Source organism: Falco cherrug, chromosome 7 (assembly GCF_023634085.1).
Source record: "Falco cherrug isolate bFalChe1 chromosome 7, bFalChe1.pri, whole genome shotgun sequence".
NCBI classification, from domain to species: Eukaryota; Metazoa; Chordata; class Aves; order Falconiformes; family Falconidae; genus Falco; species Falco cherrug.
In genome coordinates, this window is record NC_073703.1 from 53,969,884 (window position 1) to 53,983,487 (window position 13,604).

The window sequence follows — 13,604 nt, forward strand, 5'->3', positions numbered from 1 at the left end:
TCTGTTTTAAGGGCAGCTACAAAAAGGCCCCACATATTGCAGTTCCGAGTGGAGAGAGCTTGAGCTGGCTGAGCGTGGAAAACAAATGCCTAGCAGCACTAGGCAGCCCGGGTGTCGGGAGGAGACAGCTGAGCTGGCATGGGCAATGCTACAAGGCTTGTTGAGTCTGCTGCATGCTTGATCTGTGCAGGAAGACTGAGCAGCCTGAAGGGCTGCAGGGCTTTCCATTGCATGGGAAGCATCTCCCCATCAGCTCTGAGACAGGCTGTTAATAAACAATAACAAAATTATCTTTGTGTGCCCTCGAGGTGGTGAATAAAGCAGGCCCAGCAAGAAGCAGTTAGTTTACCCTGTGAGAAATGTTTATTCATTTTCCCTGCAGGCTGTTAACGTGACTTCTGGCTTTAGCAGAAGTCCCACCTTGTTCCCTAAAACTTGCTCAACAGAGATGAGTCATAAGTAGTGTTTATGTTTTGAAGCAAGGATCCTTCCTTCACCCTACATAGGGATGGTTGGGTGATGTGACTCCTGAGAAGGAACTGCATAACCTGTTTGGGTAATACCCTGTGTTCAGTGGCCTGTAGTGATAGTCTTAAATGCATTCAAACAGAGCTTGGGAATTCTTGTTTTCCAAAAGTAAGTAAAAAGCTCTCTATGCAGTAATCTTCTAATTTCCCCTCTTCCTCTCAACATTAAAGATCTGACTACATTACTCCTTCAAAACTTATTTAGAAAAGCTACATCACTTTTTATAGATAGCCAGTTAGTTCAGTTGTGTTCCAGATGTTCTCTGCAGAGTGCCCTTCCAGTGTGACAGAGTTCACCAGCATGGCTACAGCATCACTGGCACGTGTGTTGTATGGATAAGTGGTGTGCTGCTTGCAACTGCAGCATCTTGTGGGTTAAATGAGTGATGTGGGCAGACTGAGTGAGGGAAAGCGTTTACATATCAAAAGATGTAAGAATTCTCAAAACCAGTATAAACCTAATAAACAAGTCTCATCAGGTGTTGCTGAAGGTGGTTTGGTTTTGTTCGGAAGTAAGAACACAATGCAGTCAAGGTGTTGCGGTCTGAGTGACAAACCAGCGCTGGTACAGATGGGGCAGAAAGCCTACACCATTTAGCTAACTGTACAGCAGAAGCGAAGCGCCTGGCCTTTGTTGTAATGTATTGCACTTTGGCTCGCCCATGTGATCAGTCACTCCCTATTAAAAATACACATTTTTACTTTTGTAGACAAAATGCATAAACATTTGACCCCTGGAAATATGATATGCAGCTAAAGACAGCCCTTGAAAAACCTGGAGTATGTACATGCATTATAAATTCCCCCTATCTCACAGGACCAGCATAGTAGGGAAAAAAGATAACTGGTTGTGTCTCTTGGTCTCCCTCTCCACCCGGCTCCTTCAGCTCCGTTGCACTCCTCCTCCCTCTCGCTGCGGGGTGTGCCAGCACTTGTCTTGGCAAAAGCCAGTCTTGGATCTTAAAACTGAAGGAAACTCCAGTGTGTTCGTGACTAGCTCAGCCTTCACCAGGCCTCCTCTCCGCCCACCCCAGCCCGTACCATGAGAGGAGGAGGTGGCGGTGTGGTGGTGTGGTGGTGGTGTGCTCTGGGGAGATGCAAGCGAGGGGCATCCATACCCAGCACCACGTGGCTGCCTTGCAAGCACGTAGTTCATGCTTTCGTAAATCAGGGCCCTGCAATGGGAAGTGTTACTGTGTAAAGCATGCGCCCCACAGGCAGATCGCGGCTGACGCCACCAGCTGTGGGACAGTAAGAGGCCACTGCTATTCAGTCTGGTCTTCATCTGTGTTTTCAGTGGGGAAATCAAATGAGCAAGTGTTTTGCTGGAAGTTGTAGGGTCCTGGGTCCTTCCCTGTACTCAGGCCAGGTAACACCAGCTGATGGCCATGTCATTCCACCCACCACCCTCCACTACACCGTACCCAGCTACTGGCTTGTTTGCTTTTCCTGTCCAGGCAATCTTTGGCATTTCTAGAAAGATTGCCTGCAAAACCTACCACTATCACTTCTGCCGGTGATGATCTTGTGACACAGAAACCCACCCACTAGGAGTTGCACAGCAGCTCATTTTGCAAAGAAGCCACCAGCCAAGTCAGGTGATAAAGCACTAATTCTCCTTCAGCCACACTCAGCCCAGTCCGGATTTCAACTGGGGACCAAGATATGACAGGTTTCAGTTCTTTCCCAGTACCTCACAGTGTCTTGTCCTGATCTTAAACATTAAATCACCGCATGAGTAAACCATCCATGCATACACGTCTATAAAGTCTACGCCAGGACTTCAGTTGGAAAGGGTCTGACTGGGCCTTCCACATCATAAAACGCTGTTAATAATTTGTGAAGCTTCATCCTAGGCTTGCTCTCTATTTTCCCCTTGTTAAATTTAACAGAAATATTTTTATATAAGCTTGTTCCCCATGTCATTATTTTATACCATCTTGTTCTTGTGTTAAGGTCATGGTTTAGTTTAAATAATTACTTTTCTTTGCCTGTTGTTTTCTCCTCTGACATATTTAAAGGCTTCTGTACTTGCTTATCCATTCTTGTTGGTTTGTTGCTGTGTAAGTCATTTTCTTTTAAAGTCTTCTAAGACAGACTCTTCATTGCCCTGATCATCAGTTGTTCTGGTCTGTCTTTTTTTGTAAATATGGGTGACAAATTCCATATATGTTGATCTGGATGACATTTTGATACTGCCTTAAGCAATGGCAGTAATGCTTTTCTAATCAGCTGAAGTATCTTGTCTAATACATCCTGTGACTGCATTTACCTCTTCCATGGCTGTGCCACACTGGTGGCTGTTAGCCTGTAATGGATGACTACATTTTGGTCTTCCTTCACCACTGTTTCTTCCAAATGCTGTGCCCCTTGTCTTTACAGCAGGAACTCTTGCTGCCTAGGTGTATGACCTTTGCACTGTGAATTTCTGAAGTCATCAGATTTTTTTCCTGATTATTTTACTCATCCTCTCTGTTAATGACACATCTCATCTTCAGTAAATTTCATTAGCACATTATTACTACTACTGCTACTACTACTTTTATGCCTCCATCAGCCCTGCTTAAGACAAATGATAATAAAAGCTCCTTAACTTTCGCCTTATGCTATTTGTGTTGGGAACCTCATTCCTTAAGTTATAACACAAAACTTATGTTGCAACTCGTTTTCATCAGTGGCAGAAGCTATGCATGCACCTTTGCCCGTCTATTTCTGCCAGATGCTTTTTCTCCAGCACGAGGAAGGCAAGAGGAAAACAGATTTCTTAACCATGCAGCAGAGAACAGAAGCATGCCATGATGTGATCACCCCGGAGCAGAGCTGAAGGCAGGATCCCTACATGTACTTGGCAAAGCAGTAGACAAACCTATGGAGGGGACAGAAAAGGATTTCTGTTACTTGTGCATTCTTCCCATACGTGCCTTGGGAGCCACTGTGGAGGCATGTTTTACCGGGGTTCAGCAATATCTATCAGTGTCCCTTACTCCAAGCATGGAAGAGGCTAGGGAAAAGAAAAAAAAAAAGTCTCGAGCTTGTGTGGCAGTTCATCGTCTTCAGTCTGGTCAACTCCACGGGGGAAGTCTCAGGGCTTTGAGTGCAGCATTTCCAAACATTGAGAACAAACCCTAAGCATTTGTAAAAACCGCAGAGCGTACAGTTAATACACCCAGATGTGCTGTCAGCCCCACAGCACTGCATCGGAGTGGATGGAGTATGTAAATCTTGGAAATGTTAAAGCTGAGAGACCAGTGATACGCATAAAGACTCATGTTCCTTCCAGGAGGAGGAGGGGGGTGAGGTGTTATCATTCTCCATTAATCACTTACATCTCCAACCTGCCTAAATCCCCTGAAAAGAACCAGCAAAGAAAACACCAGCTGCTGTAGCTCCTACTTTTTCCTTCATACCCACCAGTCTCCCTCCCTCCTCCCTGCCTTCCCCAGACTGTGTTTATTTTTACTGCTCGTGAATCAGCCAGGAACTTGCTCCCTGCAACAGGATCAGCTGAGAACAAGCTGCAGATTGAATGTTCCCTGCAATCCTGGGTTTGTTTTGTAGCTTACAAGTAGCAGCAAAACAGTGGAGAAAACGAGAGAAAGTGATATATGTCTTCTTCCTCACCTGGGGAGATGGGACTTTCATTCTGCGGAGCGTGGGACTTCCCCAGCTTGCTCTTTGAATGCACGGCAGCTTTCGCTAGAGATTTTGAGCACTCTTGGCTTATGAAAGTCACTTAAACTGAGTACTTTGGGAAGGGAACCTTTGTTATATATAGGCGTTGCTGGCTCCTGCCATAACCCAGGCCCACTGCACCACAACTCCATGCTGCACCGTAAGCAGCACAACAGCTCGCCCTTCAGCAACGGCTGCCTCTTCTCACGTCACTACCATGTAAGAACTGTCCCATCTTGGACAGCAAGAAGATTCGCCTTCCAAGCTTAACTGCACCATGGCTATCCCAGCTCTGGCATTAGTGCTCGTGCTGGGGGGTAGTGGCAGGCGAGCCCCCATGTTGGTGAAGTCACTGCCCTGCTTAGCGAAAACCATCCCAGGTGACAGCCAGGTACATGGCAGGGGGTAGCGAAGAATGGCAGCTGGTGACAGGGGAGTGACTGATGCGGAGGAGAGAGAGGAGGGAGAGGGGAACAAGAGGGGAAAAACTGAAGGAAATACTGAAGTGAAACACCCCACCACCACCCACCACCCCCCCAAAAAAAAATGTATATAGGAAAAGAAAAGGCAAAATCATTCTTGGGAGAACAAGCATCTTCCTCAGCTGGGGCAAGGCTGTCTCTCTGGTGCCCCTCTGAACCCACGCCATCTAACCAAAGCACCCGCGAGCGCAAGACCTGTCGCAGATGCATTCTCCTGTCATGCTGCAGTACCAGTCCCCAGGAGGATCATACTATTGAACCCCAAGCAGTAAGAATTTGGGGAACTGGTCTGGGAGTCCTGTCTTCCACAGAGCAGGAAAATCCTTATTTATGGAGCCACCAAAACACTCGCTTTCTCCAGGCTCTTGTGTTCAAACAGTCCAAAGGCCACCCTGGCGTTTCCCATCTGACAAATCATGTAATCTGATTTAAATCCAGCATTTCAATTTGTACGCCTTTGAAAGGCATGAAGTGCTGCCCTTGTCACGAAGTCGAATGGAAAAGCACTTGACTTGTGGAGAGGGGTGCATACCCCATACAGCGCTCCACCACGGCACACACTGGGAGGCTGACTTGTCACTTCGGTGCTGGCCTGGTGCAGAGCTGCTAATCTCTGTCAGATTGAAGAGGCTGTTTGCTGCCAAGACTTCTCTGCCATGAGATAACTTCATAATAATGATAATCAGGTGCCCTGCGATGATAAAATGCCTGTTGCTTGCCTCTGTGTGAAGCATTTCTTGCTGACAAGCTGCTTATTATGGCAAACCATTTGTGTTATGGAAAAAGCAGAGCCTTCTATTGAAAAGCAACAAAAAAAATCTTATCTTAGTTTAGAAGTGGAGAAAGTGCAATTAATTAATTTGTTTCTGAGTCTGACCTCTAGACATAATAGATTTTATAGCATGGCTATATATTGTAATTACAGGATAGAGCAAGCCTATACTGTAGCTTGTAGTTGAGTGCGTAATGAGGAGTGGAAGATTGATGTTCAGTGTGGTCAGATGACTAATACACTGGTAACAACTGAACTGGTCAAGCAAGAGTAACAGGCACCTGAGATAGCATTTGATGTCTTGCTGAATAATGATGTTGTTTCCTATGCTGATTACCTTCCTCTAACCTGGTAATTAACTTGTCCTAAAAGCACTGAGTGCAACACAACATTCAAGACAACGCTGCTCCCTGTGTAGCTAGTGTCATGCCACTGCTCATGCCTGTGCTCTTTAGCCTCCCTCAAGACCACTATGGGATTTTCCCAGACAGTAGGCACGGATATATAAACATGTATGACAGGTGACAGATGCCTTCTGAGGAACTTGTGTTAATGATACTCTTTGATCTTGTCTGGGAAAACAGACAAAGAAAAGATGACGATGAGAGAACATCATACCTTGATTGCAAAATAATGTTAGGTAAACCTTTAGCATAGATCCTAGGATTTGTGGGAGGGTTTTTTTGGTCTTAACATGTCCTTTTTGTGATGTTCTTCATAAAGACCTAGAGTACTCTTCCTCCAGTGGAGTTCAATGGAGTTTTAGCCCTCCTGCTGTGTTCAGATAATGATAAAACATCGCTGGGTCATTATAAGATTTAAGCATGATAGATGCTCTACATTACTATGTCTCACTGACTGAATTTTATGCAAAACTTCACTGTATGCTTGGCAGTTTAAGTCCTGGAAATTTTCCTGCTTTTTACCGGCACTATAATCCAATCATAACTTGTCTGAAAAAAATAACCCAAACCAAAATCAACAGGTGGGATTCTTATGTGCATTTTCTCTTAAAAAAAAAAAAAAAAAAGAAAAAAAAGAAAAAAAAAAAGAGAAAAAAATTAACAAAGAAATCCTTCCATGTGGAGGTTTCTGGCACACAATTCTGTAAACCTAGTGCAATACGTGGATGCCATATCTTCAAGCAATGCCACTCCTGAACTCTAAAAGCTGCAGAACTCAATTATCACAGGTTTTTAAGGCTACAGGCCATAACAGAGGAATTTCATTTATAATACCCGCGTTGCTTCTGAGAATTTCCTTGGCAGGATTGCATTTAAGGCTCTGTGAGCTTGATTGGCAATGGCTGAGTTACCTGCTACTGCAAGCAGGGGTGACTCACCTGGGATTTCTATAGCCTGAGCCCTAACAAAGAGTCTGTGACTTCCAATCTGCCTGGGGCTCCTGTCTGCTGCTCTGTGTGCCTTTGAAGACAACATGTATTCAGAAACAGAGAGGGGGTTGCAGAAATAAAGGGACAGGGATAGCAACAAACTCAGATTACAGTTTGGGTACCTGTGTTTCCTGTTTCTGAGTGACTCCAGTCACAGTTACAATGCTTAGTTTAATCTGCTTTACAGAGCTACCTCCTGCAATCCTTAATCTCAGAAGAAACTTCTGCAAAGCAAGGCCTGTAAGTGAGGTAGGATTTGGGTATGGACGGGGATCAGGAGAACCAAACTCTGGCATGTTTGCAAGGGACGCTGCCTGAGTGGGCAGGCAGTAGTAGGGGGAGTAGGAGAGTAAGAGCACTCTGTGAGCTGATAAGAGTGGATTAAGGATTTGGCACTGAGCAAACCATTAGCGGAGAAGGATGTTGCTCAGAAAGGCAGAGTAAGGAATCTCTGCCAGTGCTGTTCCTACCCTAATGAACTGACCACTGCTGGAAACGGTTATCTCAGGACAGTGCTGAAAACCATCTGCTAGGGCAGACGAGATGTTTTAGGTGTTGTAAGAAGGCATGAGTGACTCTTGCTGACACTGATGCTCCAGAAGTGCTGCACATGGATCTCATTTTCTCTCTCACGGGATGCAGAAGGAAAGATACAAACTAGTAATATTCAGCCTGCTGTTTCAGACCAGCTGCCAAGGGGTCGAGGCTGTTTATATGGCAGAGATGCCTTCAAGCCCTGCGTACCTCTGCCTTGACTGCCTCTGCCTCCCCTGCTGCCGCCCACCAGCCAGGGTGGGTGTGCAAGGTCGGGGGCAGCTGGGGCAGAGCAGAGAGGCAGGCGCACAGCTCATGTAGAAAACAGTTTTGCAATGCTTAGATCCTGCAGTTTTTTTCTTTCCCCCTATTGTTAAGTGGCATTGAGCACCAGCAAAACAGGAAACCGCTTCCTCCGGCCGCTGACCCAGCTGCTGGCTGTGCACTGTGGCCTCCCCACACCACCCTGTTCCTAGAAAGTGTCTGGACATTTGGAAGAGCATTAGGAAAGAGCAAGAAATACCAGTAAAGCTTGAATAAGCAGGTACACTTGGCAGCTTTTACAAGAAGGCAGTCATACTGGAAATATCTGGTGGTAACGGTCAAAGTTGTCTCTGTTTTTCCATAATTAGGGCTTATGGAAGGCAGAACAATAACGCCTAAGCCAATTTCTCTCACCTCACTCATCTGGTAACTAACTTCACTGTCTCTTTGTTGTGCCGTGCTGCTCTTGTATCAGACATCCTCACTCGAGCTGCAAAGAAACCATTGTTTTACAGGCACTGCATCTTGTCTTGTGATCCTTAAACCTCAGAAGTCCAGCCAGGTCTCACTTCACTGGGCGGCCTCAGCAAAGGCAGGAAACTGTGCAAGTGAGGTGGTAGGTGACCCTTTTCTTCCTGAGACACCAGTACCCCACAATATCAAGAAAATATGTACTGCTTGGGATTCTGCCCTTCTGAGGAGACTGCAAATGGAGGATAGCAAAGACCTTGTGGCTCTTTTTCTAATCACACATTCCCTGGTGTGCTCTGGTATCAAGGACAGTGTTGTCCTCCCTGGTGGTTCTGCTGACCTAGAATTCCCATTGACTTGTTTTTTTAACGTGGTGTGATATTCTTCATTCTGCCTCTTCGATACATACGTAGAAAAAAATAATAATCCTGTAACCTCACTGGGAGCGTCTGGTGGAAATCTTTCACAACTGCATTTCTGTCTTTCTGAAAGTAGGACACATCGATGTGAAAGAAATGATGCTCAACCCAATCTCTGTCACCTCATTACTCTTGAGCTCCAACTTAATTACCTCCCTGATGCTTTGCACAGCTCTTAACCAGACATTCTGTGTCTGCTTAGAAATCTACCATACAAAATGAAGTGATGACTATATACTCTTCCTGCTGGAAAGATGAGCTGTAAGGTTTGGTAAATATAATTTCTAGAGCACCCATAAGGTGCATTGTATTGTACAGGCCTGATTCTGTACCACTGGAGTTCACAGATGACTTACAAAGACCCAATGACACCACTCTGAACGCTCCTATCACAGAATTGCTTTAAAGATTTTAACCCAAATGAATTTGTGGTTTATAGTTTACAGCGCCAAAGACAGAGCTATGTTAACAGCTCCCATATTCTGACCTCCTGTATACCACTACAACTGTACTGATGCCAGTGGGGTTGCAAGGAAGAAGAATTTGATAGTTTATTTCCAGAAAGTCTTTGAGTCTCTTGTGTGAAAGTTCATACCCCAAAGTGGAGTGCCTGAATGCCTTGCAAAACTTACTCCTGGTTCAAACACAGACCAAGATCCACCATTTGAGGAGCCCTGTAACCCTCAAAAAATGTGAAGTGTACACCAAAAATTAATTTCACACCCCTAAAAATTTAAAATACTAAATAATTTAGTGTATATATATAGTGTATATATAGTATATATAATGTATTATAAATAATAAATATATTATTTTTAAAAGTAACAAATAATATGAGGTAGAACTACGAAGATATTATCATTTTGCCCATGGAGAAGATAAACTGGGAGTTCAACCACAGCAGACATCTCTGGGCTGTAAGGATATGAGGACGTTCTGATACATTTTGTTTGTTTCTGTATGAATGTCTCCTTTATCTGGACTCAAACCCGATGCTATTGCCAAGTCACTTCTAAAGACCTATTCTGCCGTGTGGTACAGCACTCTTGGCCACACAGTCTCTGGCTCATGTATGTGGTACAGTGCAGGCAGCCACGGACCAAGAACAGGCCGCCACAGGAGAGCAGCAGTGGGGACAGCTCAGCTGTGTCACCTCGCAGGTGCACCCCTTCAGAGTAAGAACAGGCTGTTCTCACACTTCCCTCTGCTGTGCTCGCAACTGAAAGTTATCAGGACAAATGTACCTTCGAAACACAGTGTGGGTGCCCACATTGCATCTCTCTCTCTTTTTTTTTTTTTTTGTCTGACCATTTTACTGCAGTGTTTTGCATTGGGTTTGGAGGTCTGTGAGACTGTTTTGTTTGCCCTGTCCTTCAAAAGTAAACACATCTGGTGACATGTTGCTGCCTCTCCCTAGGCCCTTCCTCATACTCTGGGAGTTAACTGAAGTGACTCTTTAATTTCACTGTTCCCAGAAGTGTGTCATGCACTACAGCGTTAGTCACAGATTCATTACATACATGTCACTGGGGGGATGCACTCTCTCTGCTGCATCGTCCACAGGGTGAGCTGTGCCACAGGGTTTCCCTGGAGAGCACAGACGACACTGTCATTTCTATAGATGACCAGTTCCACATCTGGGCTGCCTTTCTTTTGGCCTTTTTTCCCATTTATTTGTGAGATGGGGGTTTGCCAGAAAGCCATTTTGAGTGTGTATGGGACACTTAACAATACAGCAAATATACATCCCTTATCTTTCCTGACAGAGAAGCTTTCTAAAATCTGGATGGTACTTCAAACCCATGAAGCCCTTTATCCAACAAACAATCTTTTTGTGCCTCACTCCAGATAGGCTTTGGTTTGCACCACAGTAATAATGTGGTGCATTAGAGTTTTAAGAAACATATCTACATCTATTTCCTGGTCTCCCTCACAAAATATAAATCGCTGTTAACATCGCTATTACACAATGCAAGTCAGCGCCTTTTGAACTCAAGGTTACACTTGACCTATCTTTGAAACTAATTTTGTGTAAATAAAAAATAATATTAAATAAAACCGGAGGAATTAATGAAGATTAACAGGAACATTTAGGAAAAGAGCTCAAGGTACGTGAACTGGTTCCTCAGACATGCGAGATGACCTCCTGCTTCTTGTAGAGCGCTTCTCTCTGGAATTTGGCCTTCTCACCAGGGGCTCAGCAGCTTTCTGGTGACGTATCCTGGTCTCATAGCAATCTTTCCAAAATGCCTTCTTTAGTTTTCTGTATGAATCTATAAAGTTTTCAGAATCTTTCTCTTTTTCATGGTTACCATGATCAGGCTGATCAGGCAAATAACACTGCTTTGTGGCACTGTATCTATCTTGTTCAACAGCTCTCTGACCATCGTCCCCTGACATGTCCTTCATCTCTTTTCACAAAGGCCACTTACAAAGAAGGTTAAGACTCGATTTTGGGACTGGCATTCACCTGTACCCATGTAACCTGCTGACTGCTTTGTTGGAAATCCACCTAACACTAGAAAAAAAAAGAAAACTCTTCATTGCTCTTGTTAAAACTTTTCTTCATCGCTTCCCTGGCACAGAGCTCCGGGGTGTTTTGGTAGCTGTTCCGGGGTTAATAGTCTTTATGCCCAACCTGCCGCTGTTAAATGTTGGCTCTTGAAGGCTTTTCCTTTGCCCATTAATCTCAGATCTGGTGAGGCCAGTGAGGCAGTGAGGTGCACATCTTTGGTTTTACAGTGCTAATGACAGACTCGTAAAGCGGGGGGAGGCTGTTACTGGGGTTTTGCTGTAACACTGGCTCTTTTTCCTGTGCATAGCTATACTTTGACGTGGTATGCTTGAACTTTCAGATCAAAGAGAATTACCAAAATGATGCACTTGTGAATTGTGGGCCATTATCTATTATTAACTCATCTTGAGCACTGTGGTGAGCAAACTGTAATTTTCAGTATGTTATTACATTTCTGCTCACTGTGGTGTGCAGCAGCTGAATGTGTGTGTGTGTGTGGTAGTCCTTAACGAGAAGTAATCTTTGCTAGCTAATTCAAATAGATCTTTGCCAACATCTACCAAGGTTGATCTAGAATTTAATTTACTTCTAATAATTTTGTTTTTCTGCTTCCTGCCCCTCCCACCACATTTAGGAGAGGAGAAGGTTTCACCTTCTCTTTTTCTCTTCAGTACATGCTTGCTTCCAGGAAAACTTGGAAACGCAGCAACAACCTCCTCCAGTTCTCTGCCAGATTTCCTTCAGGATTTAATGATTCAGGTGGCTTCATTTGCTAAGTTTTTGCCAAAAAAAAGTAGTTCTCTACTGACACCATATAATAAAGTTGAGCAAACAGGAGGGCTGGTAGGAGACTTATTTTTATTGCCTGGCTCTAGTCACATGACAGATCAGGTTACAAAATACTAATACTCCTGCCAACTCTCAGGATCCACCAATTCCTCTTGCTACTGTTTTAATCGAACCTGTCTTTTCTTTTTTTTTCCTTTTATTTTTTCTTCCCCTTTTCCCCCCTTTTTGCCTGAGGGCAGGGGGTGAGGGGGAAGGCATTAGACCAGGGCAGGAGATACAGTGAAAAGCAAGTATATCATGATTGGGAGTATCCCTTTTAGCTCCTTCAGTGTTTGATCAGCACTTTTTCACCAGCTGAATAGCTTATTCCCCCTGAGTGTTGGCAGCCTCTGGCAAAAGTAAAGCAATGTCAGCATTCCCCTGTTCCATCTATTTTTTGGAAAAGAATCGTTAAAAGTATTCCATTTTCACCTTGTTTGCAAGTTGTGATGAAGCCTTCTCCTCCAATTAAATTGTGACATTCTGGCTTGAAAAACAACTTCAAGATACGAAGATAAGCTAGCACACACACACACAGACACAAAAAAAATCCTCCTTCTTTCTCATGGAAATAAATTCAACAGTTCAGAGGAGCCACTTCTTTTATTAGCAGTGAGACAAATATATTTTGCAGAAAAATTGCTGATAAAACAACAGATTTGGAAAACGTAAACCTTATGCAACTCTCTGGAGTTCTTCACATTGGTTTCCCCTTTGTCTCTTCTTCCAGCATACAGCAGAACTAGAAGCTGGTTCCTGCAAGGAACCTACCCAGACAGGTAGACACCCAACATCTTTGTACAGTCTCTGATGCTATAGCTACACTGCTACTGCTACCTCAGGTACATTAAGGTGGGCATGACTATGTCCACAGCGTACCAAAGGCACACCTCAGCAAGAGAAGCAGCTTCTAATAGTGGGTTGAGAATTTTTTGCAAAAGGAGAAAAAAACTGCATGGTGCTCATCTTGCAGGCATTGATGCTTTTTGGTGTGTAAAAGGTACAGAGAATAACTACATATCTTTCTCCACGTTTATGAAAGAAGAGCAGTGCTATAGGGAAGTTATGGGACTGGCTCAAGGCAATATAAGACTTCTCTGGTGAATTCAAGAGCAAGAATTCAGGTGAGAGTCGTAGTCCCTGTGTTGCAGCTATGAGACCACCCATCATCTCTTTTGGCAGGCACGAGTGGAAATGCACTTCTTCTGCCTTCCAGTGTCTGTGACCATGGTAGTTTCCAAAGGAGGGTATGTTGCAATTGTTTTAGTTTTTCCATTTCTGCTCTTCTTTCACAAGTTGCCTATGAAAATCTGCAATGCTACTGCATCGTCCTAGTTCAGAGATCTCTTGAAAGCACAGCCCTACTCTGATCCCTGAGAAAACAACCTCTTGTAATTAGGAGTTTGTTATGACTGCTCCTGCAACCGGGCAGGGCTAGAGCAAGTATGTCAGCAACGACTCCTTACGTCCGTCCACCTGTCTTCGCTTGCAGTGGACACCGACTGACTGTAGGCTTTTAGGGGCAGGCACCATCACTTGGTACAATTGTACAAGGCTTTGGCCCATCAGTACTTCTGACCACGGCACTGATGATGTCCCCTTAGAATGCCCGTTTCAGAAGACTTTAATTACACGCATTTCTCACTTCAGTTTGTATGCGGTTTCTAATGCTATGAGAAACAATTAAATTTATTTCTCTGAAGTTAGCCCTCCTCAACTGCAAATAA